Below are 26055 nucleotides of genomic sequence, written 5' to 3'. Positions count from 1 at the left end.
GTACTTGTGCATACATAGTAAAAACCTGAAAAAAAAACTCAGGATGTGCTACTATTGTGGTCCTAGACCACAATAAAACAAGGAGCTAAAAAGAAAATGAAAACATAACACAGGTTTTGAATTTAATAAATTTCCATATGAAATAATTGTTGAGCGGTAATACCAGCCATATGAAATAATTGTTGAGCGGTAATACCAGAGGACAGAAAACTGACTGAGATGATGCTACATACCTCAAGATTTTAAACAGCGTTATAGTCACCATCTCCTGGAAACCACGGGAGCAGTAGTAATAGTCATAAAGACTGCAGCCTGGTTTCCTGTTAAATATATAATCTTACTGCAACAAAAACACACTACTTTAAATAACCATTCCTTAAAAAAAAAATATGCCTGAATTTTCTTCTGCTGTAGCCAAGAAGCAAAACGAGGCTTGCATTTATTCACGTAGCAGGCGCACTGTGCCATTTTAATCTTAAAGCTGAGGCAGGTGAATGAACAAAGTCTTTACTACAAAGCAAGTTTATTTCCGGTTGAGTGGTTTTTCTTCCTTTGCAAAGAAATTCCTGCTTTGGTGTTACGTTGTAAAAAACATTTAGCCTTTCTTATGCTGATTCTGTAGTGAGGTAGCGAGAGAAGATCCCAAAAGAGGGATGAATTGTCAAGAACGCTGGCTAGTGGAGGGTCTGCAGCGCGCACCAGACTCGATCCCGGGTCAGACGCGACAGCTCCATCGCACCACCCGTCAGAGCGCTTAAGCAATGGCCTTATTAGGAGAAAATCTGATTATTAAGAAAAAAAATAATTACATGTCACTTTGCAAGATATACTGAAGCGAAGCCATCCAATCACTGAAATTAAGAACTAAATAAACTCAAGTTAAATTTGACTTGTAATCACACTGAAGAATCTCAGTTCGGGGTAAGTAATAAGACCTCCTACTTTCAGGTTTTCCTAAAGTAGAGCTGGTGGGCCTCATCCAGGGCCACAGCCCTGAGCACAGTGCATCTTCTCCCCACCAGCAATCTCTGCTGAAGGCAGAGCTGGCCAGGAACAGCTCGAGCCCATTACTTTTTCCTCAGCTTTTTGCATTAAGTAATGATTTTAAAATAAGTTAACAACAGGCTAAAATAGGCTAAGTGCACAGCAAAAAGTTCTCGCCGACCGACTCCGGGCCCTCAGACACCCACGGCGGTGCTCTCCAGCAGCGGCGCGGCCCCAGGGCCGGCGGCAGGCACAGTCCCGCTCTCACCGGCGGCACCGCCGCCCTCCGCCCGAGCCCGCGTGAAGCCTGCTGCAACACGGTCTCGCGGCGGCAGAGCAAGGCGACAGCGAACCCTCCCTAGCCAAGACGCCCACCTAAACGTGTCCCCATAAGAGCACGATCACAGCAGTTTCCCTTCCTACGGGAACCAGGATGAAAACGAGGAAGGTAGGGAAGATGCATAAATACGCATCTGTCACATGAATCGATTCTCGCACCTTTTCTCTCGCCTACTCACTTCCTCTACGCTTTTGGGTCATTCATCCTTGTTATATTGAACTGATCATCAAGCAGAAGCTTGGGAAAGATTTTGGCACCCACGAAAATCTTGTGAAAACACCAAGAAGCGTCATCTCCTTGAAACAAGGATCCTCGGCAACCAGGAAAGCAGTATTTTGGCTTTTCCCCCCATTATTTACCTTTACTGTAAAACAGTCGGTAAGATGCACACAGCAATTGCAAGCAACACCAGCACAAAAGCCAGCTGCCCCCACCGCTTGCTCTCCCTTCTAATAGACTATACCATCATCGCAACTCAGGCTTAGTTTGGTTAATGCTTCCCATTTTGAGCCTCTATACTTCATTAAGTTTCAGGTTCTAGACGATCCAGCTTAAGCACAACAAACCAAAAAAAAAAAAAAAAAAAAAAAAAAACCCTATTACTTCAGTGTATTTTCCTACTACAGCAACAATGCGCCAGACACTTCAGGAAGATTTTGTTTATGCTCAGTAGCTAAGATTTGTTATGTGCATGCGACAAATGACACTTGAAATAAATTATATAGAATACCATACATTTCAGTTAGAGTTAGTATACAGACAGTGGTCAGTCTAGTCTTAACATCAAGAGAGAATTCTATATATTGGGAGCAAAGGTCTGCAATGGAAGTCATATAAAAAAGATTATTGCAATCAATTGAGTTTCACACATATTAGGCACATTCTTCTACCACCTGATAAACTGCAAGAGTTGACCCTTTGTGTCTTGTACAAGTCATTGACTTGTGGCTTAAAAAGTATCAGACATTTGCAACTGCTTTTAAAATTTTATATACATGCATACTTACACATGCACACACACACACAAATGGAATTCCAAGACTTCTATTCAAATGCAAAAAGGTGACCTGAAAAGACTGCTACAGTTATCTGATTCTCAAGACTCCTTTAAGAAATCAACAGGAAATGATAACTAACGAAAAATTCCAAATATTATTAATACAGGAAAATATGTCCAGCTTTGACAACCAGTGTAGTCATGGAATAAACACTTCCATCTTCAGTAGCTGCTAAAACAAACACACTTTTACAGGCTTTGATAGAGAACAGAATTCATCTCCCCTTTACAGCTGCATGGTTTCAAAGTCAGTTAAACATCAATGTGACAGCCTTACTTGCTAGGCTTTAGACATTTACTATATTATCATAGCAGGATATGACCAGAAAGCAGAGACTGTAAAGGCAAAGTAGTAAGGGGCAGGGTGGGGGGAGAAGAGAGGAAAGATTGCTTCTCATACACCTTATGAAGTGCTCGCCTTAGTTGTTGCCAGAGTTATTCTTCTTGTTCATTTATTCTGTACGTAAAGCTAATAGAAATATAGCACAGGTCTGAAGGCAAGAAGTTCACTAGAACAGAACTTACTTGCAGAGATACTATTCACACCTTGCAATGTGATGTGCTTCTACAAATTACGAGCTGATCGAGCTACTACCAATTATTACAAATTAGGCTATCTTATTTGCAACTAACTGTTGTCCTACTGATTTTCTCATTAAAATCTGGAAGCCAAAAAGTTTAGGTTCTCACCCCTAATTTTTGCCACTGACTTTCTTCAACCTTTAAAAAACAAACCTTTCCCCACCTTGCAGGACAGCAGTGAAGCTTGATCTATATATCCATTTCACACAGAGCAATATGCACAATAAAAAGTACTTAATACTTATCAGGAAGAAATGCTGGCCAGATGTCAAACCAACCCTGACAATGTCCATAGGCCACTAACTTAATTGTCTTGAACAAAAAATAGACACCACATAAGTGTAGCTGGCATTTCCAAAGAGTGGTCCATGCTATTTCATAGTATTCTGGAGAAAGCTGGTCAGTCACATGATGATGACTTAATTTTAGTTTTTAATGCTCAATTGCATTAAAAGTAAAAATACATCTATTGTGTTCTTATTACTAGTGAAAGCACTTGTTATAGCCGTCAGAGGGAAATCATGTTATCATGAAGAGAAGATATCTTATGGATTACCTGTCAAAATACAATCCAAACTACCCACATTTGCCAAGTGGCTATTCTTTCATGATAAAAGATCACTCAAAACTGCCACTCAGAAACAAATTCCATGCAGTACTGAAGAAGTTTTCTGTTAGAACTTAGAACATATTCTTGATTTCTCTATGCATGCTACAAGCAAGCTTGAAAAAAAAAAAAAAAACTATATGGCTTCCTTGGCTCTTAGGGGCGTTGCGTGAGTAAATAAATGAGAAAAGGCATACCTGAAATATGGCCTAAACTACCAACTCACTATTAAAAAGACAGCAGCAGCTAACACAGGCAAAATGTTGTCACATGAAACAGTCTGTGTAAATGACATTACCAAGGGCTATTTTTCTTATTCGAAACTTAGCTTTGAGCCAAGCAGAAATTCTAGCGAAAGTCTCATGATTTGTGATGATATAATTTGGCACAACTAGCAAGTCTATACATAGGAAATCTCCAGAGCTCAGCTAATAGAGGAGTTTGAACCACCTTGCACCTTTGAAAGGGTCACAGCAGGGTTAAGGGAAAGACAAATCCAGATGCACTTCATCTACCAATACTAAAATCACTCTTCTTCACACTTGGTTGCTGCCTTGATCTGAATGCTTCTAAGCATTTCACAACTGTAATGCCTTAAATTTCATGACATCCCGGCCTGGCACTCTACTGCTCAAGTTTGCAGTAATTTCCAAACAAAAACATCAAAACATATCTGTGTGAACTCTCATACTCTGTTAAGAGTTGGAGAAGATACTTGAATTTAAATTTCCATTCTAGGAAAAAAAGATAGAAGCAAATCTAGCATTCCCGACACAACTTTTTTACCTCTGCAACTTGAACCCACCCTCTCTCCAGCGAGCTCAAATTAATGACCTTCAGGGCATGCTGCTGAATGTATTCTGCTGGACTCGGGGACTGCTCTAGCCTGCAACCCTCCCCTGCACCGGGGAGATGGTGCATTCGGTTGCAGCATTTACTAGCTAAAGTGTTAACGCCTTCCCCCGCCCCCAGCCTTTTTTGGGTGTTGTGCTGCTGTACTCTCCTTACTCTAGCACCACTATTTTTAGTGGCTAACAAATGGGTAACTGTAGTACCTCTCCTATCAACAGAAAGATATCCAGCTTGAAGTGTTAAAGCAGTCCAATTCTTACATACTAGCAATTCTTCAAATAGAAGCTCGTGAGCCAGGCCCTGCCGGCTCCTGCTGCAGCAAACACTTCAGTATATATAACCTGAGTAGACAGAAGAAGAATTTTTTTTGTCTGTCTTGCTTTCAAACAAGTACATTTGAAAACAAGTCTTTGATAGGAATACTTTAAACTAGATCTGCTTATCTTCTATCTTTATATTCCTTATTGCACTATGGTACTTCTATCTCTGTCAGCTCTTAGAAAGCACAGAAGAACTTTCATATCCTAAAAAAATTTCCCTCCACTAACAAAATCACAAAACTGGCAACTACATTCTTTGACCCAGTATTTCCCCCAAAATCAAGAGTCCTTAGCATGGTCAAGACTTACATTTCCATAGCTACTGCCAACTTCAAACATACTGTTACAAATGAATATACGCTGAACTGCATAAGAATCAATAATTTGTGTTAAAAAAAAACTCAAAAGTAACTGTAAGCAAGTACTGTTCAATTACATTAGCCACAGTTACTCAAATCAGAAATCTTATCTGAAATACAGACATGCAGTATGTGATAAAATGGTAATGGGAAATTCTGCAGGACAGGCTATGCTCAGAGCAGTGCCATAGCTGAGCCCATAACTCATTTCAAAACTTATGTCAAAAAAGGCTTATGATATTTCTTAATATATGCAATGCACACTGCACTCGCTGCTTGTCTCCGCTCAATAATCCTGAAGAGACACTAAGTGCAGTTAACATGATTTATTCCATTAAGCTTTTCATTGTATTAATTTATACTTTATGACATCACAAACTATAGATGTTTAAAAATTCAATTTAATTTATAAGGCAAAGAAATACATAACCTGCTAAAATATGACTATGGCTATATGGCTTTTAAAGGTGATCTGCAGCTGAAAAAATTTTAACAGGAATATGCACAGACTATCCAACATAAAACAGCAAAAAGTAAAATTATAGCATGAATTTATTATTAACTGTTATCCTCTCATTATCTTTTCTTTTTTTCCCAAATTCTGGTTACTAAATAACTTCCAAATATCCCTTTTATGTATGACACACAGCATAAAACATTGAATATTTTACTTTAATACTTAGCAAATTACTTTTAAAGGTTTTGGCAAAATAAAGGCTACATACGTAAATCTGTGCAATGTTTTAGCTTCTTTATCTACTAAAGAAAAGCAGAACTTCTGCCTTTTCCACAGTCGCATATATTTTACTTAATAATCAATTTTATTATGGAAAAATAATGATTCTCCTTATTCAAGCATCGAAGATCTATGCAAATAAGAGAAACTGGTAACTAACTCTAACCCGTTCCCTCCCCTCTCCGAGTAAGCTATTTTCCACTTATCTCTCAATTAGATTGATTTACAGCGGTACACGTGATGGTGAATGAAAGAAAAAAAATAAAAAGTGAAGCTTTCAACCTCAAGGTCCATCTTGAAAAATAAGCCCCATTCATGTAATTCCTGGGTCATCAGACAAGGATCTTCACTTAGAACAACTTCTCCCATGCGACTCCACTCTAAGGTGATAGCTAGCACTTCTCCTGCTTTAAAGGCATCCCATTTTCCCTGAGGTTAGCCAGAGAGCAAATCAAAGAATCCTGCAGAGGATTCAGAAAAAACTTTGCCCGTTACTGAAGAGTTAAATGAGAATTTCAAAGAAGAGCTCCGTAGAGTGACCCTTCCCCAAAATAACTTCACATTTCACAAAGGAAGAGTTAAAGCATTGGATATTGGTTTAGTTTTTATCTCATAACACAAGCAGACAAGAATACTGATAATTCAAAACAACTCAGGTTGAATTTTGTTTAATGAAATAGCAAAAGGCCAGTGCTCTAACATTTTAACAGGAAAGCTCCCTCTAGCAGTTCCTACAATTTCATTATTGTATCACCAACACAGACAGATAGAAACCTGGCATTTTATTAATATTTGGGAAGTTAAAAGCATTAAAGTGTTTTTTATATTTTTCCCCTAACCTACCCACAAACATCAAGGAACGGGTATTTTACACCCAGGGAATGGGTTGAGGGTTGAGCCCATTCTACAGATAAGACAGTGAAGGAACATACTGCTCAAGTGACTTGTTTAAAACATCTGTGGCAAACCTGGCACGGAAAAATAAGTTCTTGGCTCTCTAGCACACATCTCAAGAATAGCTCCATTCATGTTGTTATCCATGTACCATAATTCCTATTGGCATAATTATAGGGAAATTTCCATCACAGAATCCAAACGTTCATTCAGGGCAAAACTCCGAAGGCCTCAAATTCTCCAAATATTTCCTGCCATCTTGTCCGAATTATTGGTTGATAGAAGAAAAAAAAAAAAAAAAGTTGTCTAAAAAGTACCAAAACCTTTATTTTTATGATTGACAGTCAGCCAGCCTGAACAATAATTCTGTGTCCGGCACAATGCAAGAATAACGTGAGTTCGACAAGAAAAGCCACAGAGCCCATCACCATTACGGCACATAAACCACTAAGGTTATCTGCTATCCTGAAGAAAGTAGCGTGCCAGAACTAAAAGCTTACAACATAATGAAGACAAAAAGTATATGTAACACATAAGCTTACATCTAAATGATATATTTATACATTATACATAACACACAACCATACACAGAAGAAAACGAAATTTTTCTATTCTTAAACAGCGAAGCATATCCTCGGGTATTGCTCTAGGTACGCTTACTCACATAAAACCGCATTGCACTAATTCAATTATTTCTCCTCTGCTCCACAAGACATTGTCTATATGACAAAACAACAGTTCCCTATTAGTGACTTCCTTCCCTGTTAGTGGTAAGCAAAATCAGCTAAAAACAGCATACACAATGCTTTCCGTACATTCAGCTAATGAAAGTGAGAAATATTTTCAACTAGTGAAACAAATTTTAGCCCATATTTGACTTTATTTTCCTCTTTTCTGTCTTACTAGTTATCTCAATCTTTGCTCAAGAAACCCTCCATTTCCCTTCTCAGAATCTCATCTTTCTAAAGAAGTCCCTCCTCCCCCCAGGAAATTCTAAAATTCACTGCACCTTTAGAAATCATTCGCACAAGCGTAGCAGAAGGGAATACAGCTCATTACGAAAAGGTTACCACTACACTTACACAAATATATTTCCACAAAACAAATGTATTTTCACAAAATTAAAACAAGTAAGAACAGTCCACCAAACTCGCGTCAACATCCCGAAATGAAATACAGCACTTGGCCATTCCCACCATAATGCAAAATACTCGCTTTCAACTTTTTTTTCTTTTTTGATTTTTTTTGAACTTTGCCAGACATGTTATACACAGTTCACATTTTTACTTCTCATTTTCTCTAACAGTGATAGCTCTAAGTATGTCTCCTTGAGATCTTTTCAGGTTTGCAAGAATTCAACAGTTTTACATGGCAAAATACTTCATACTGACCTAATCAAAGTATTTGGGAAAAAGATACTCTAATTAGTGGCAACCATGTAAAACTAATTTATATTACATCTTTGTAGTCAAATGTATCCATTTAATTACGGACAACTGAAATCTCTGATATGAGAAGCAGAGTTGTGCATTTAATTGATTTTTCATTTCAGTCACTAAAAAAAAAAAAGAAAGTATTTTAAAACTGTTTCAAGTCACATAAATATTCAACGCGCTAGTGAAAACGTCCTTGTTTCAGAGAGCTTACCCTACTTTGACATCAAGTAAGCCATCTCAAAGCCTTAAGAGCATCCACAAGGGGATTTAATCACTAAAAATACCTGAAAACGTATACCTTAGCTTCCTTCACCGTACCCGGAGTGAAAAGACATACTTGTAGGTAGCGTTTAAAAAGATAATAAATAAATAAGTGGAGAAACAACTGTTCTTTTCAGCGGGGCGCCCACGGCTCTCACAGCCCGTGGAGGAGGACAGTCAGGTATTTTAATAGGAAGGCTGCAAACGGGGACGGCACCTGCTGCCTCCAATTTGGGAAAAAGAGCAGCCGCCCCGTTCAGAACCACACTGCCGCTTCCCCACCGTTTAGCCTTCCTGCAAATCAAGCCTCAAAAAACAAAACAAGAAAAAAAAAAAACAGAAGATAAACCCACACTTTTCATTTCAGAATTTCCTAAATGAGCCATAATAACATTTCTGATTACTAGGGAATTTCCCCCCTTCCTAAATGAAGCTGTTCGTCAGATGCAAGCCAACTCACTCATTAATAGCTTCAAGCTGGACAAATACAGATATAGAGTACGTATGCACATCTACACACACACACACACACACACACACACACACACACACACTCACACTCTCAACTCTTACGACAGAGTGTCACAACCCTGGATCAAGCTGTCCTGACATAAAACATCGTTCGCCTTAAATTGCTGCCAGGGGGTTGTGGCCAATGGTAAGGGAGAACAAGAACAGACCATCTCGAAGCACTATCAGGTTATATCAAAAGAAGAGACACACACAAAAGCACTTCTCCTGGAAGCTGGGGGCGGAAGGAAATAGCTCAGAAATGGAGTGATGAAGCAAACAAGAGGAAGACTATGTAGGAGGCACCCCTGTGAATTGCAATTACTGGAATCAAGTTTAACAGCAACAGCTGTCACTTTTTTTTTTTTTTTTGGGGGGGGGGGAGGGGGGAAGAGGGGTGCCTAGAATACCTAAAAGTGGACCAGAGCACCACAGGCTTGGGTTTGTGCAAATACTCTGAAATCAATGAATAGTCCCGTGAATATGAGGTGCTACACGCACAGCATACCTCACACTAAACAACAAAAACAGAAAATTAATAGAACCAAACCATGCAGGCTGTGGCACACAGCAGCTGTGGTAGTATGCTTGATGCATGACAGCAGCAGCAGAGCCCATGGTATAAAGTGGCTTAACTTTAAATTTTTGTTTCTGTGAATTTGTGTCAAATATACGCTAGTGCAGCATTCATAAACACTGCACTATAGACCCGCGCGTATCAATTCCCCGTATTTTTCAGCACTGATCAGGAGCCGAGAACTACAGTGACGACAGAAGAGTGAGTTCGTAAGGAAGGGAAAATTAGAATCATGGTCACAGACCAGGAGTATTTTAAATATCAGTAGTTGTGCATGAAACTTCATGTATCACCACCTGCACATAAGCCTTACACTGCTGTAGGATACTGGAAGTATATCATAATTTCAGAAATGGTTTTACATGAGTCTCTTCAGCAATATTCAGCAACAAAAACAGAGCTAAACAGGATTTGCAAAGAGAAGCCAAGCAAAAAACCACAACTGAAAACTGAAAGGCCATAAAAATTAACCTAAGTGAAATTTGTTATGTGCTGGCTACCTACTTTCAGAGAAATGTAAAACAAATAAGTGTTTTAATCTCATTTTTAAACACTATTAACTGTGGCAACACACAGCCAAGTTTTGGGCTTACAACCTGAAGAAACTAACTTAGGGGAAAGACAGCACCCCCAGCCCTTTGGCACACGTGCAGCAGGTACCTCGACATCGAAGGACACAGGAATTCAATGCAGGAAAGGATCTTCTGAACGGCCTTCCACTGCGTTACTTTAAAGGCTGACGACTCAAAATTTAAGTGGGAGTGTCAGAACACACTCAAAAGGGAAACCTGCTGAAAGAGTATGAATGGAAGCATTTTAACTCACTATGGCACTGCTAGAGTTTCCCTCAAGGATGAGCTGATTTCCAACACCCACTGCAAAACTAACTCTTTTCTCAATTCTAATCTTAAATATCCCTTCATTGTCTACTGCTGCCATTTGAGTGGTTCACAACTGTACTATAAACTCACCACACAAAAATCCTGTTTTTTATGTATATAATATACATATATATATATACACATGCATACACACACAGATATACATGCTTATGCATAATACACACATATGATAAAAATATAGGAGAATTCTAGACAGAGAGGAAAATTTAAAATTTTCCCTCATTCAGTTGTCTTGGTGTTGCGGCCAATTGTTTATATGATTTGAAAGAAGAGAAGTAATAATTACTTTGCAGAAAAGTCCATGACTCCAACTACAGACTTCACCTGGAACCATTAGATTACAGTGTTTCTTTACAGCAAATGGTGGTTAAAAAAAAAAAAAAAAAAAAAAACAGAAACACAAATAAGAAACTTAATTCATACAACAGAAACAATTTTGGTCCTTTCCTCCAAATATGCTTAATGAACTTATATGTATTTTCATAAACAGGTTCAGAAATGGAAAAAGAATCACTAAAATCTTTGAAAGCAGACTTTCTAAACATGCACACTAAAATCTCATATAACAAGGCTGTCACAAATGACTGTCTTTTCCGGGGAAAGAGAATATTCAAATACCTTCTTTTCCTCTAAAATTCTTAAGATACATTATTTTCTCAAGATATGTATAGTTCTAGAGATATTTCTAAATCATTTGATGACATTTAAATTCTTTTTTAGTCAACTAAGTTAAGGCCATTCATCTGAATTTTTATATATCTGAAGTTCATTTTAAAAGAAACTATATATTTTTGAAAATCTAGTTAATACAAAGGTAAATTAATCAAATGGAAACTCATTGTACCACAATTCATACTAACCAGCTGTAAATTCACTTACTATTCTAGTCACATAAGTCTTCTGAGCTTAACATCCCAGCATTGTGGTATTATAAAAATTCATATTAATGTACAGAAATATCCATGAACCTCAAATTATTGTACTATAATGCTGTCAAATAAACAGACTAGTGGAATCCAATTTCCAGAAAGCCAAGGCAAGGTCTACTGGCCTTTATCCAAAATCCAGCATCATTTTCAAGCCCTGTATTTAATTAATGCTATTTCCTGTCAAGAGCTGAGCCGGGTAAATATTTCACTCTTCCCAACTCAGGGGCTAAAGGCAGGCCCAGAATAAAATTGGCCCAAGTAAACGCATCTCATCTTCTTTGATGATGCAAGTGCTCGGCTGTCCTGTTCTTGACCCCTCCAGAATTCCCAGGCTCCAACACTGGTGGTACAATGTCATCAATCTATATTTAAAATATATATTGATTTTCCACAGATGATAATGACAGTTATTCCTTCTGCAAATGTGTATATACTATACCTTTGCCCACATAAAAAGGTAGCTATCAAAGGTAAGAAATGAAAATCTCTTACCAAGGCCCATTACTAAAGTCAAAACTAACATTTAAGATGTGAATAAAATGAAATTAGCAATCTCTTTCCCTAAATATTTTTATCTCACTCAAATTCAAATATTAATCTTCCCATATATAGCTACATACAAAGGGAAATTTCAACACATTGAATGATGGCATTTTCAGTGGTCCTGGATATATATGATGTTCACTTTCATCAATTCAGGTAAAAGTTCATTGACAAAGAACTCTATTTCAAAAAATACACAGTAATTAATGAGTTTTAAATATCTAAGGGATGCTCAGCACTTGCAACAAATTTGAATGTTGCTTCCTCAAAATTACTAAAGTACTTTAGATCCGCTTTTGATATCAATGAATTATTTCTGCTAGTTGCAAGCATGATGAGATTTCTCTGTGCAATACTCTCTATTTTCATTACATTTAAAGGAAATGTAGTAATATATTTGTATAAATTTCACTTTTTCCACCAAAAAAAAAAATCCATAAGCTCACAATCCCCATACTAGAAATAAACCTATAGGATGTAACTGTAAAAATTCCAATAAATGCTCATTTCTCAATAGTTCTGTTGAAAGTCCTTATTGTGCCACCCGCACAGAACTTCACTTGTGGATAAAGAATATCATTTTAACCCAGACTGTATAAAATTCACTGTAATCAAGCATCTACTTTTACAGGCATCTTTACAGGCAATTCATGTTCAATAGTGTCATTACTGAATAGGACTGACTGAATACAGAAAATCCTGACCATATTTCAAGCAAAACAAAACTCCTCCATTTCCACGCTGACTGTAGGAATGTGAGCATGTAGGAACGTGAACATGTTCTATCCGTAGAGCACAAACGGATTCAAACTCAGCTGAAAATCCCTCACAGATGCCTCTTCAAATGGACCAGTCAGTTGACCCAATCAGCTAAAAAATCTCCATACCTACGATCAGTAACACTGTTTTATTTCAGACGTTTCAGCCCTATCACTCCTCCAGCAATCCAGGTGCTCTTGACTCGCAGCAGAATTCCAGGTATCATGCAGGCAACATCTCTCTTGCACCTATATTTGATGCTACTATATTCTTTCTTCACTTGAAGCTTTAAACTAATACCGAAGACTCTCAAAACTTGCTTCAAAATGAGCCACTCTTACTTGCAGGATCACCTGTTAGTTTCTGATAGCATTCCCTTTACATTTACATTAAGAGGGCACAGTCAACTTAAAAATGAGACATCTGTCAGAATCCTTTTTATCTGCTACTGCTGTAAACAACAATAAAGAGTACTATAACTCATAAAAAAAACAGAGACACAAATATTTTCCATGCATCACACTTGACACTAACTATGATACAAATGCCAGTGAAATCAGTGGAAAGCTGAATTGAAACAGATCCTCAAGACTAGGAGTGACAGAGAACTGAAATTTCTCTAATTACATTCTTTTTTTCTGAAAAATATTCCTTGTGAAGGAAATCACTTCATGCAAAGAGAAAAGGAGGAAAAAAGGAAAAATGTTTACCAACTGAAAACTTTTAGATAGGAGAAAAAGTCAGTGTTTTTTGTCTTTAACTAAAATTTGAACTTCCCACATGCTCTAATTACATGTCTTTTAAATAGCATACAGCAGCTATTTCAGAACACCCCAATTACCAAGGTTCTAAGCAAACAGCCACAAGATCTATCACTTAAATTATTTCTGATCAGTTTGCAGGTATTCTAAATGCTGTTTAACCAGTCCAAGATTCAAGCCTTTACATGCTATATTGTTTTAAAAATAGCGCAAGTATTAAGCGGGAGTCTCACTGTTTGAAAAGCTTGACACAGCAATGGTTAGGATGAATGAATATGATTTGTGACATGCAATCACAGTACGGTCTCACTTAAAATACACAACCAAATTCAACACCTATCCCGTAGGAAGTCCCTCTTGAAGTCAAGAGCTGGGCCTAGAACTTCTTAAATGAAATTCCAACTGGTATTTCCTCTTCAACTTCAGACACCAGTAAAATTTCAGATTTGTATACTGGTTAATACAAACCACACTACAGTTCTCTGATGCTGTGCTGGAGAATGAGAACACTTGAGCGTGTTGAACAACAGGCCTGAAGTCCTAGAACTTCAGGAGAATTCCCAAGGATTCAAAGGGACCAAGATCTGATGTTATTACTTGTCTTACGCAGCTGCCTCTTACTGAACTATCAAGAATCTCGGATAACTGTCGAATTCACTTAAATGATCATAAAAATAACTTATTTGCTGTATTTTCAGTATTTTCAAATTAATACTAGATGAAGAAATATTTAACCAATACCATAACCTTCACTGAATGCAATTCAAATTATTTCATCAAAATGGACATGGAAAAGGGCAAAATAGAGAAGCATTAAAAAGCTTCTTAATCTTTGTTTTCACTCACTGGAGCTAGGAAGTTCAGAAAGTTTAAAGAAAAGTTCTGTTAGTTTGCAAAAATTGCTCAATTGCTCTAATTAACAAAAGAGGAAATGATACTTGATGTGGACTTACATAATTTTACCCATAAACGGTTGACATTGAATAAACAACTATGCCCTAAAAACAACCAAAAACCTTCTTAGCTGGCTCATTCCCCACCTCTATATTTAGTGTGCAAGCCTCAAAAATACATATTTCTGACCTTAATAAGTCACTCTACATGTTAAAAGGCAACATCTATTCATGAGCATCCTGAAAAGGTTCTCACATAAAATCTCAAACACGCATTTGTGAAAGAAGTATGCAGAGCGAGTATATTGCTATATTAAACATACCTAAAATAAAAACACAGCAGCTATATTCTACTTTCCATCACTGCACTACCAAGCTATTATTAGTCTGCATTTAAACAATCTGCAGGGGTCCCTTTTCTTCTATCTCGGTGGTATTAACCCATCTTCTGAAGAGATGTAAGCAGGCATAATGTTGCCTGATGTCCATCAGGCAGTAATTCTTGGGCAACAAGTAGTTTAAGTCATTAATGTCATTGTATCTATATCAGCCCTCACTTTAAGTAATTTATTTATGCACACTAGTGGGTGCAAAAGCTTACACTCCTTCATACACCACCTTTGCTATAAGGCAGACCACAAACAGCACATTGGACAAACACCATTTCCATAGCAGAAGGTATCAAACAGACTTAATGAGAAAGACCGGCACCCGTTGAGCACCGTCAGCTCTGCAAAGCACAGAGGCCCATTCTCGGTCCTGGCACCAAGTGAGGTCTCTGCTGCCACGACCAGTCTGGCCACCATTTTGGAAGCCTCTAAAATGTTCTGTCCATTGACTGGGGAATATCATCTATTACTTAAAACCAAAGTTTGTTGCGCTGTTCCCGTGCAATCAGTTTAAAGCGTCTCCCAGCAAATTCTCCCGTGAAGGAGATAAAGCTGTGAGATAGTACAGTTACATGGAATAGAGTATAAACAACTCACCAAGTCTCACTGAGGTGGGTAGAGAGTCCTACAGGTTGTGCACGTGCTGGGCTTCGGTGCTCAGATACATATCAAGTGCGCTGTGAACAAAATTGAGAGAAAGATTAGCCTTTTTTGGAGAGGGGCATATATAAAGACAGGATACTTGGCACATCTCAGTTTTAAGCATAACATAGCGAAGGAAGCATTACAGACTTTGCAGAGCAGTAGCAGCTTTTCCAGAGATAACCGTAACCTATTTCCAGTTGCACAGTCACTGCAGGCACCCAGCTTCCTTATCACCTGCTGCCTACCGTACGGTCACGGGGACAGCAGCCGAGGGGTTTCAATGAATTCACAGGGCCTGCACTCTTCATTTTCACAAAAGAGTCTGTGGGAACTCTGCGCGAAAGCTGCTGGTTCCTTTTTTGGTCAGCTGCTTGGTTGGTTGACTTTATAACATGTTAGTTTCAAATCTCTACAAAAAGAGAAATTGGGTTTTTGTTTTGGGGTTTTTTTGTTTGTTTGATTGTTTTTAATAAAACATCTTTTAACCATATTAAAAGTTGCATGCATAGCAGTATCTTTCTTCTCTAATGCTCCACCTTCCATACTCCTGACACAGGTGATGGGCAGTGGGCTCTTCTGTAGTACAGAACTCCAGAGTTGAGACGAGCACATCTGTGCCACACACATTTCTTCAGGGAAGAGGAACTGGAGGGGTAACATCAGCACGACGCTGTCCACATAAATGTTATGCATGAATTTATGTCTGCAGGTCAAACAGGATTTTATATCAAATGCAACTAACTGAGCACGCTACCAAAGGAGAGTTTTTCAACTTCTCATTCTGACAGACCAAAAAGAAAAAAAGCCAGAACATAAAGAAAATGAAGGATATGCTTCCAAAAAAAGCGTACAGGCATGCTAGACAATATATGCAATATATTTAAGGAAAGATATACAGGATATATCATTCCCTCCATAATGCTGAAGAACTTCACAAGCTCTACCGATCACAAGCACACTAGATCTCCTGGCAAATCAGCAAGACTTCGCAAGTGGCAAGAACGTTAACCATAAGGACACTTCAAGATGACACTTGAAAATCCGCCTCTGGCACCAGCCACCCACGGAGACAGCGTCCGAGCCATGCCACTGCCTGGCACAGCGGGCGCGAGGCAGCCCCGAACGCCGCACACGCAGGAGGCAACGGGGCGCAGTCCCCCGGCCGCGGCCCCTTTTCTCTAGGCTCATCAAAATTACAGGAGCATCTGCAGGGACAAAAAGGTTTCCCACTTTCCACTTCTTCCACTTCCTAATCCTGGCTTCTAAAAGCAGCATGCCCTGTCCCTCCGCCCCATCTTTTAGCACCATGAACAAGACTGGGCACTGCTCGAACCCCATCTTGCTTCTTGCTATTCTTGCTAACTCCAGTGGTTGCTCGATAGTATTTTGTTACCGCTGATTTATTTTTGGGTCCTCCTCTCCTGATCAGCACAACCTTCCACTGCTGCCACTGGGGGCGGGGGGGGGGGGGGGGGAGGGAAGGGGGAGGTGTGAGCATGAGTAACTCGGCTCCCCTCGGCTACCTACGGCCCATGAAAATAGTGAGTTTTTGGTCAGTTTGCCAAACCAGCAAAACACAGAAATAAAAATTAGGCTGTCCAAAAACTAAGATAACACATGAGAGTCTCACAATAGAAATATTATCTTCAAAATACTACTAACAAGGTTTTTCTTAAATAAAATACTATAACAGATCTATCATCTAACATATTTGTATAACCTGGTATACTCGGTTTCTTCTTTTAATTAATTTAAATAGTCTACAGCAGTGAAGAAAAGTGATGAGCACTGGAGATCAAAATTACTGTAAGTCTCCAGAGCACGTCAAGTCCTTGCTGATGTTTTTCAAGCCCTTCCTGATGTGTAGGGGAAAAAACACCATAGCAAGACAGTGCTAGTATGTATTCCCACACAGTCTCTGCTACAGCCCAGACAGAGCTGCCAGCGTCAGATGGTTCTTGGGGTGCCCCTGAAAACTCAGTAGAAACCACACTTTGTATACAGCGAGCCATCTCAATAACGTAACATTTTTATGGTGATGCTCAAAAGCTTGTATGTAGGCCTTACACAAGCATTTGAAGAAAAGAGTTTCTGCCTTGAAGATCACACAAGCTATCAACATTCGATTTGATCTAAAAATGGATATATCATTCTTGTCCTTCTCCAGCACCACCATTCACTCTTGTATCCCCCCCCAAGGGTTAAAAAACAAAACAAAAAACTTTTTAAAGGTAAATATGACAAACTACAACTGAACTCAGAAGGCTCACAATAATGTCTCAATTGTCATCTAGAGTAGACAAGTTTAATAAATGTACAGTCTTCAGATTCCTTTAACATCTGACTTACACTAAGAACAAATGGTTCCAAAGATGATCTCACTATTATGCAGTTATACTAATTTCAGGCACAACCGTAGCAAGTATTCTGAAGCCTCATTAGAAATTCAGCGTCTTCACATTGAGGTAATCCATATTAAAAAAAAAAAAAACAAGCAAAAGCATGAAAAGCATGTTTACTTTGCAAATGCCAACACAAATTGGCAAGCAACTAAAAAAAGCTTTAAATTATATTATTAGAGCCACACACATTTTATAGCCAATAAATAATCAACAGGTTCATTTATCTTAAAATAAAGGCAGCAAATATTCTGGTCCAGTTGAAACAAAATAGCTCAGTTCTAGTTCTAAATTTTGATTTTCTAAATAATACAAAGGTTCAGAGCTGCAAAAGAGCTTTTCAGTTGTATTCTCAAGGAGGAATTGGTTAAAATAAATAATGTATTTATCTGTATAGGCTCATAATCTTCCTCCTCAAAGGATCAATTTTAGAAAATGGATAGGAAAGGAGGAGTACATTGCTTGTATCTCTAGAGATCAACATACAAATTTGTGTGACAGCAGAAAGTGAAATTAGTTGACAATAAGCATATTTACTTATGGGAATAATGTAAGTGGCTGGTCAGCAAATCCTGACATCAGTTTTTTTCACAATTCTTCTGTCATGTTTCAAGTTCAAGTTCATAGCTCTTCAGTTCCTATCTTTTTGCTATTTCAAAAGTAATCTCCATCATAAACAGGGTGGTATTTGAACTCTCTCACTTGCACAAGTATTAAAAACACATGACCTTGAATTTTTATTTGATTGTGCCATGCAGGCATATGAGGAATTTATAAGTTCATAAAAATACCTGTAATAAAAGTATCAGTATATACTATCAAATGTATTCATGGGCAGAATTTCCTCCTTCCTCACAAACTTTTCTTTTTTAAATGTAATTAAGTACCTCCTACATAATCAGTGAGCTACAAATAAGTGCCAGACTACATTGTTTTTAATTGCAGTGATTTTCTTCAAAATCTATACAGAAGACTCATGAGAGATCAATACCGACAGTGATAAAAAAAACTAAGCCTATTCATGCACAAATGAATTACAGCACAGACAGAATAAGATTCCATAATAATTCTGACCCAACAAGTAAAATGTTATTTCACTTTCCATGCCCATTCTTCAGTCCCAGACTTTTCCACTGAGGCAGCCAATAAAGCAGCCAATTGTGATATGCCCACTATAAATCCTACCAAAGAGTAACAATATGTCTTACACAGCTCACTAAAAAAGCATCAAAATAGCAACTCTCAGTCATCACTGCATTAGATATATGTCCTCGCTATATCCCGGGATCCCCTTGTAGAAGCTCATGTGATCTGTACTACCTAAGATTTATGGATAAATCAACAGATTCAGTAGATATCTTTATTTAATTTGTCACCTGTACTCCCTATCTTTCCGTTATTATAGTAAAGGCTTCAATATAACGTGGACTACTTCAGCAAAGAATAGATTATCCTTTCCAAACAGGAAGTAACCTGTGAAGTCCAAAAATGCACAGAAAAACATAATCAGGCTCTACAGAAGGTGTTTTACCTGCAAAAAGAAAATGCACGTTCCAAAAAGGCTTCTGAAAACAGAAGCAATTGGAGACAGAAAGAGTGAGATTTACTATCAGTTATAACTGCTGAAATGAGAGCAAAGCAAGAATAATATCTGCCAGTAAGTGCATTAATGGATGATTGTTATGGAAGCCATTTAAGGAAATGCAAGACTTACAATAGTATAATGATGCAGCTGCATAAGAAAAAAGCGTGTGCGTTGTTGGTGTGTGGTTGTATAGCTTTAGACATTTAAATTAATGAACAAATTTTAAACCTCAAAAAGCCAGCACCCCGCTGACTACACATTTTCCATAAGAATTGTGCCTATTTCTATAAAACTCTGTTAGTCTTAACTTGAACAGCAAGCAATTGCTATAGAACAAGATTGAAAAATCATAAACATTAACCAAACTTAAGGCAGTAAAGCCACCATGTTCAGGATATATTTTTCAAACTATTCATCAACTCAAAATAATTTTATAAAAACAGTAGAAACATTTCAAATGCAATTACTCATGAGAGAAAACACTGCTCTAGATAAGTAAATACAGGACTGAGTAAAAGAAAATTAATTTCTCCCACTCCATTTTTTTCATCATGCAAATACTGTTTCTGAATATTGGCAACACTGACAAAATATCTTTTAAAACATTCTGAGCTTTTTTTTATTTATTTATTTTTAATTCTGTACCCTAAATTGCTTAACTATACAAACTGTCATTTAACACGTCACATATCTTCTTGGCATGTTTTGAAATGGCTACGCTTCTGAATCATTAAAAATAGGGAGTGTTTACATAATGTAAATACCGCTGACAAACTGAAAACCAGAGAACTGGTGAGCTGCTTTAATAAAATGTAACTACTGATGTGATATTAGGAATCATTCCTATTATTCATCAAAGTTACCATTTCACCAATATGTATGTCTGCTCGATATGTTATTCCAATACAGAGCAGGAGCCCTGGCAACTGTATTTATTCACCAAAATGTTAAAATATTATCAAAATAATCTGTAATAATTCAGTGAAATGTTTGCTTTCTAAGCTTGATTATCCTGACATGCAACAGTCAAAGAATACTTCTGTAAGGTTTAAATTCCCAAGAGAAGAGGAGCTCAGCTCCTATCTGCAAGCACACAATGGAATCACAGCTGACGATGCACATCTTTTTCTGGATGTCTCCATATGCTCAGGAGGGCTTTTTTTCCCCTCCCTCCCTCTCCACCTCCCTTGCTCCCAGCATCATACTGAAGGATTGGGCATTATCTGCCACCAGGAGCATGAGAATGTTTTACCAACTAGCAAAAACAGAGCAATGTGCTGAACTTCACACCTTATTTAAAAATGAAAATAAGAGATCCTGCCGGAGTAGCCATCTGTAACTAAATTAGCTAATAGCGGAAAACGGGTGGCCAAAGAGATGCTGCAACATGCTTTCTATGAAGTAGAAACCTGGGAACAGAGTAACATTGATAAAAACCTTAGGTCACGCACAGGATCATATACACTGTAACAACACAGCTGACCTTTGAACTCAAAACCAAACCGGAATAAATGAATACTGAACATCTTAACCTAGAGGAGAATACTAAAGAAACACATGGAATTTGTTAAATACTTTATGCCTACTTGAATACGAATTGCATTGTTTAGAGAGGCCAATCACACTAAACGTACAAAAGAACCAACACTGCAAAGACCGTTTTAGCTCAGTATTTTCCTTACTCGATGCACGCTCTATAAGGACTCAGCCGGCAGAGTTACGCTTACTTTTAAATTCGGTACTAGGTTAGTCCCAGCTTCTCAGAGCTCCCGTAAGGCTCTGCAGCGAGCGGGCTCGTCGCGGCGCCGGGTCCGGCCCGCAGCCGGGTGACAGCGCCGACAAAGGGGAAGCCCGGGAGCCTGTGGGCGCTGCTGCAGCAGCAGCTGGCTCCTCCGGGACTTTGCTCTGCCTGCAGAAAACCCTGCGCTCTTTGCAGATGGACTACATCCTACTTCTTCTTCTCTCTCTTTTTTCTTCCCCCTCTGCCTTAAAAAACAAACAAACAAACAAACAAAAAAAAAAAAAAAAAAAAAACACACACGAGAGAGAAAAGTTGCAAATGTCAACACCGCTCACATGCCTCTCTCTCTTCTCTCTCGGTAGAGCCTTTTGGCCTTCTAACAAGCAAGCCACATCCTCCATGATTGTAAAACATAAACATTATTCTTAAATAATTAATTTTGACTTAAGCTGGAGCTTAAGTGTAACACGCTACACTTTCTGGGAACAAACCCCTATTTTTTTTTTATTATTTTTGTTTCTCCCCCCCCCCCCCGGGAATAAGCTCTGAACACTTTCTCAAATAATATAGGTCCCTGTTTAAGACTTTAAATTGTCCTATCCTTTATAAAGTGTTCCTTCCTCAAATGTCTGACTTCCCAAACAGCACTGACAACACCAGAACACACAACATGGAACACAGGGAAACTCACATACTTATTTGGTAAAGAAGTGTCTTCAGACACTGCAGAGATACTTAAGAAGCATGTTATACATAGATTCTTTTGCTTATGAAGTTCACAAGCTTCAGAAAATTGAGAAATCTCCAGTTTTCATGTGAAATAAAAGTACATACCATCTGAAAAAAAATGAGTTGATTACACCACCTCTGTCAGGCATTTATTGCATAACACTCACCAAACCAAAGCACAAACATATTAAAAGTTATTTGCTTATTCAAATATTTATAGTTTGGGGGGGGGGGGAACAGCCTTTCTTCTTAAAGTAGCTCCGAATATCTTCATTGAAATATCCAGAAAAATAATCAAGACTGATTCTAAGATGGAGTATTTTAAGATCTTAAATCACAGATTTGCTACAAATATTAAGCTTACCATATCACTTCTCCAACAGCCATGGGGGGGGATTTACATCTCTCTTTATCACTTTATAATACAGCATAACGGAGCTGACTTTACATTCCCGTCCCCAAGCAGTTGTCTTCCAAATGCTAAAATAAGGGACACGAACGCACGACCATCCAGAGACGCCCGCGCGTGTACGTACACACCAGCACGCGTAAACTCGATACGCCCTACTTGCAACACCCCCACCGCTGATGTAAACAAGCAAAGGACCTCAAAACTACGCAGGAGCTCCCACAACTACATCAACCGCAGCAGAACGACTGCTTTCCATTCGCCTCGGCCTTAAGACACGCGGAGCAGAGCACCGGTTTTGATACACGACGTAAGCAACGGCGCAAAACACAGCCATTTCCGAGAGCCCGACGCAGGGAGCGGCAGCTCCCAGAGGATTCCCCCTGGGAGAAGAGCCCACCAGTTGGCCCAAGCCCACGACCAGGTTGTAAAGATCCAGGAAATTAACTGGCCCAAGTTGATTTTAGAGTTATAGTACATAAAAACCCAAAGGGATAAAAACAAATGACTGCCTTCAGCCACAATGGCAGCAAACTAAGAACAACAACAAAAAAAGCCTTAAGTAAGAAGACTGACAGTCTTAAACTGCTTATTTACAGTGGCAACAGTGCTTTGCTGTAACTGTCATAGCCAAACACTATTTGCTTAGCTTGAACTAGTCTTAACCACTGTAAAAATACCACTTCAGTTATAAACCCTATTCACCTGCTTCCCGCTACTCTGAAAGAATAAACAAAAATACAAAAACAATTGATTATTTATTACTGAACAGCAAGCTGTTCTCCTTTTACAAGGGGCTAATTTAGACAGCGAGCTCCTGCAGACATACGCTGCAGGCAAAGGTATACAGGTTAACACGAACCAAGACTGAGATATCATTATTTCCTGGTGATCACTGGCAACCTCGTTGCCTTTTTTTTTCCCTTAAGAAAATTTTTTTAAAAAGGGGAAAATGGGAAAAAAAAGGAATAAATAAAGGGAGTGCTTGTGCCAGGCTCTCGGGCAGGTTTCTCGCAGCGCGACTCCGCAGCGCGCGTGCCGTCTCCGGAAGGAGAGGCTCGGGATCCCCGTGCCGCGGGTATTCGGGCGCGAGTGGAGGCGGAGGAGCGGAGAGGGACGAGGCTCCGGTTACACCTCGCCCCGCAGCCCCGGGGAGGGGGGGGGGGGGGGGCGGTGGCAGCGGGGATCCGTCCGCGGGGGGGAGGGGGGGCGGCAACACGCCCCGCCGACACCCGCCCAAGGGGGTGGGAGTGGGCTGGGGGGGGGGAAGGCCCGCAGCCCCCCTCCGCCGCTCCCCACACGCGCGGGGTGGGGGGTGGGGAGGGGGGTGCGGCGCGGCCCGCCCCCGGCGCACCGTGGAGGCGGCCGCCCACGCTCCTCCCTCCGCGCGCGGCTCCGCGCGCCCCACGCGGCGGGGACGGACACACGGAGCACTGCGGCGGCGGCCGCCCTCCTCCTCCTCCCCCCCCCCCCCAACACCCACCCCACTCCCTCCCCGCGCTCCGCGGCCGCGGGGCGGCTCGCGCGCAGCTGCGCCGCCGCGGCCTGGCCGCGCGGCCCCCGCGCACAAAGTTACAGCGAAGTTACCCGTCCCCCCCCCGCCCCCCGCCGCCACCTCCCTCCTTCCTTCCCCTGTGGGCGCGGGGGGGGGGGGGGGGGGGGGCAGCGGCGGCGCCCCCCTCCTCCACCCCCCCGGGCAGGGCGCCGCCGCCGCCGCCGCCGGGGGGCGGGGGGAAGGGGGCGGCTCGCCCAGCCCGACGCCCGCTCTCCGCGGCGGCCGGCGCCTTGGCACAGCGAGCCGGTGCCACCGGGGGGGCGGCAGCAGCGCCCGCTCCCCGCGCCACCGCCATTGCCGCCGGCGGAGCCGCCCCCCAGCACCACCACCACCACCCCCCGACGCGGGATGTGTGTGTGGGGGGGGGGGGGAGGGCGCACGGCACTACCCCCCCCCCACCGGGGCACGCATGGGGAAGCCGCGGCCGCCGCGGGGCCGCATCTCGCCCCCTTTCCACGAAAACCGGGGTGGGAGGGGGGAGTCCCGCGGAAGTAACGCCGCGACCCGCCCCGCCGCCGCCGCGCCGCGCGCCCCCGGCCCGCCGCGCCCCCGGCCCCCGGCCGCCCCGCGGGGGGACGCGCCCGCGCCGCGGCCCCGGCGCCGCACAGCGCGGCTGCGGAGGGCGCGGGCGCAGCCGCCTGCCTGCCGCTCCGCTCCGCGGCCGGCCGCGCGCGGGGGGGGGGGGGGGGGAGGAGGGGCGCGCGGCGCGGCGGCGGCGGGGCGGGTGGGAGCCGTTACCGGGGTCAGGCCCGTCCGCCGCCGCGGCCGCCGCCGGCGCTGACCTTCGCTTTGTGAGATGAAGCCGAAGCTGGGGCTGCGGCCGCCATGTTCCCGTGTTAATAACTGCCTGCTTGTTTATTTCAATGGGGACCCTCCCACCGCTCGCCCTCCTCCTCCTCCCCCTCCCCGTCTACCCGGAGGAGGGCTGGAGGCGCGGGGGGCGGAGGGAGCGCGAGTCACTCCCCCGGCCGCGGGCACGGCGGCAACCGCGCCGCGCTGCGCTGCGCGGCCCTGCGGCGCCCGCGGCCTCGCCGCGCCGCGCCGCTGCCCCGGGGCCGCCCGCGCTCCGCCGCGGGCCCGGCTGCCGCGGGGCACCGCGCTGCCAGGGCGGCCAAGCCGCCCGCCCCGCTGCGGTCGCCGATGGCCCTTATCCACCTCCCCCCCCCCCAAAAAAAAATATATATATCGGGGAGGGGGAGCACGCTTATTCCTCCTTTTCCCTCAGAAGGGGGGGAGTGGATAGGAAAACACCACGCACGCTGAAAACAGCGTGGCTGCTGCACAAATCCCCCAGCGCCCGCTGTGTTCTCGCCGGCAGGAAGGAGTTGACCGAGAGGCAGGCTTTTGCTGCCTTTGAAGCAAAATGAACGCGCGAGTTAAAAATTAGAAAGGGATAAAGGGTGAGTGTTAAACGTTGCCCTTTAGTGCAGTGTGTCATCCGTTACACGGAAACCCTGTCTTAAAAGAGAAGCTTTTGCATTTTTACACGTGTTAACCACAGCGAGGTACGCTCTGCGTGGCGTCACAGTTGTTATTTTCTACGTTTTCTTACATAAACGTATAGTCCTAAGGTTTTCAGCAGTTGCACAGTGATTACATATTATTACTGGTGATAGGGGTAGCTCTGCTTACTCTTAGGCTTGTCCAACATTTTCCGTCATAATCCTTGTTCTTCAGATGGTTGCACTTTGCCAAACTAACTGTGCTGCATAGGATTTCCCATATTTGCGTCTGACTTGCAGATTTTTCTTTAGTGGGGCAAAAACAGTTCAGTTGTTTCTCAGAACACATTTAAATAAAACTGCCATCCTTCCCTCCCCGCATGTCAAAAAAAATGTTTACAACCAGTTTGCTGAAAACATGTTAATATTTTCCTGTTCTAGAGAAAGAACTGAAGTATGGTGGGGACAGCCCCAAAAAAAGCCATTTGAATTTAGTCAAATGAGGAACCTGGGGGAGGGAGGGATCCTATTTTGCATATGCTCAGTTAGAGCTTTGCTGCTAAATTAACCGGAGAGCCTACCTACAGTGAGTAAGTGCCACTACTTTTGGGGGAGTACTTCTGGCATCATCCCCAGTGAGCAACCAAGCATGTTCCAGCACTGGGCTGCAGCAGCTGGGGAGGAAAACTTTTACAAATGTCCCTCCCCATCAGTTGCACGCGGGCAGAGGTGCTACTCTCCTTCCAGCAAGCTCTCCCACCATTCTTGTACGCAGGCAGGCAGCAGAGAGTGATTCTGTCTGAAGAGCAGAGAAATCGGAATATTTCAAACAAATACCTTGCAATAGCATTGCAAACGA

General features: G+C 41.7%; 1 protein-coding gene across 5 annotated transcripts in view; it reads right to left on the bottom strand.

Moving 5' to 3' along the window:
* Positions 1-24611, bottom strand: part of NCOA2 (nuclear receptor coactivator 2) — a 184104-nt gene extending 159493 nt beyond the window's left edge. For 2 of the 5 annotated variants that reach the window (XR_009957682.1, XM_062570288.1), the window contains exons 1-2: positions 24493-24581; positions 15289-15368 (exon numbers count right to left, since the gene is read on the bottom strand). The gene's annotated coding sequence lies outside the window, so the exon portion shown is untranslated. Of the gene's footprint in view, positions 1-15288; positions 15369-15872; positions 15890-22154; positions 22213-24492 lie in introns of those variants that run through there. The other 3 variants (XM_062570289.1, XM_062570290.1, XM_062570291.1) reach the window with 3 other exon arrangements.
* Positions 24612-26055: the final 1444 nt, after the last annotated feature.

This window comes from Rhea pennata, chromosome 2 (genome assembly GCF_028389875.1).
Source record: "Rhea pennata isolate bPtePen1 chromosome 2, bPtePen1.pri, whole genome shotgun sequence".
In the NCBI taxonomy this organism is placed as follows: Eukaryota; Metazoa; Chordata; class Aves; order Rheiformes; family Rheidae; genus Rhea; species Rhea pennata.
The sequence above is the reverse complement of the archived record's forward strand: the minus strand, read 5'-3'. Positions and strand labels throughout refer to the sequence as shown.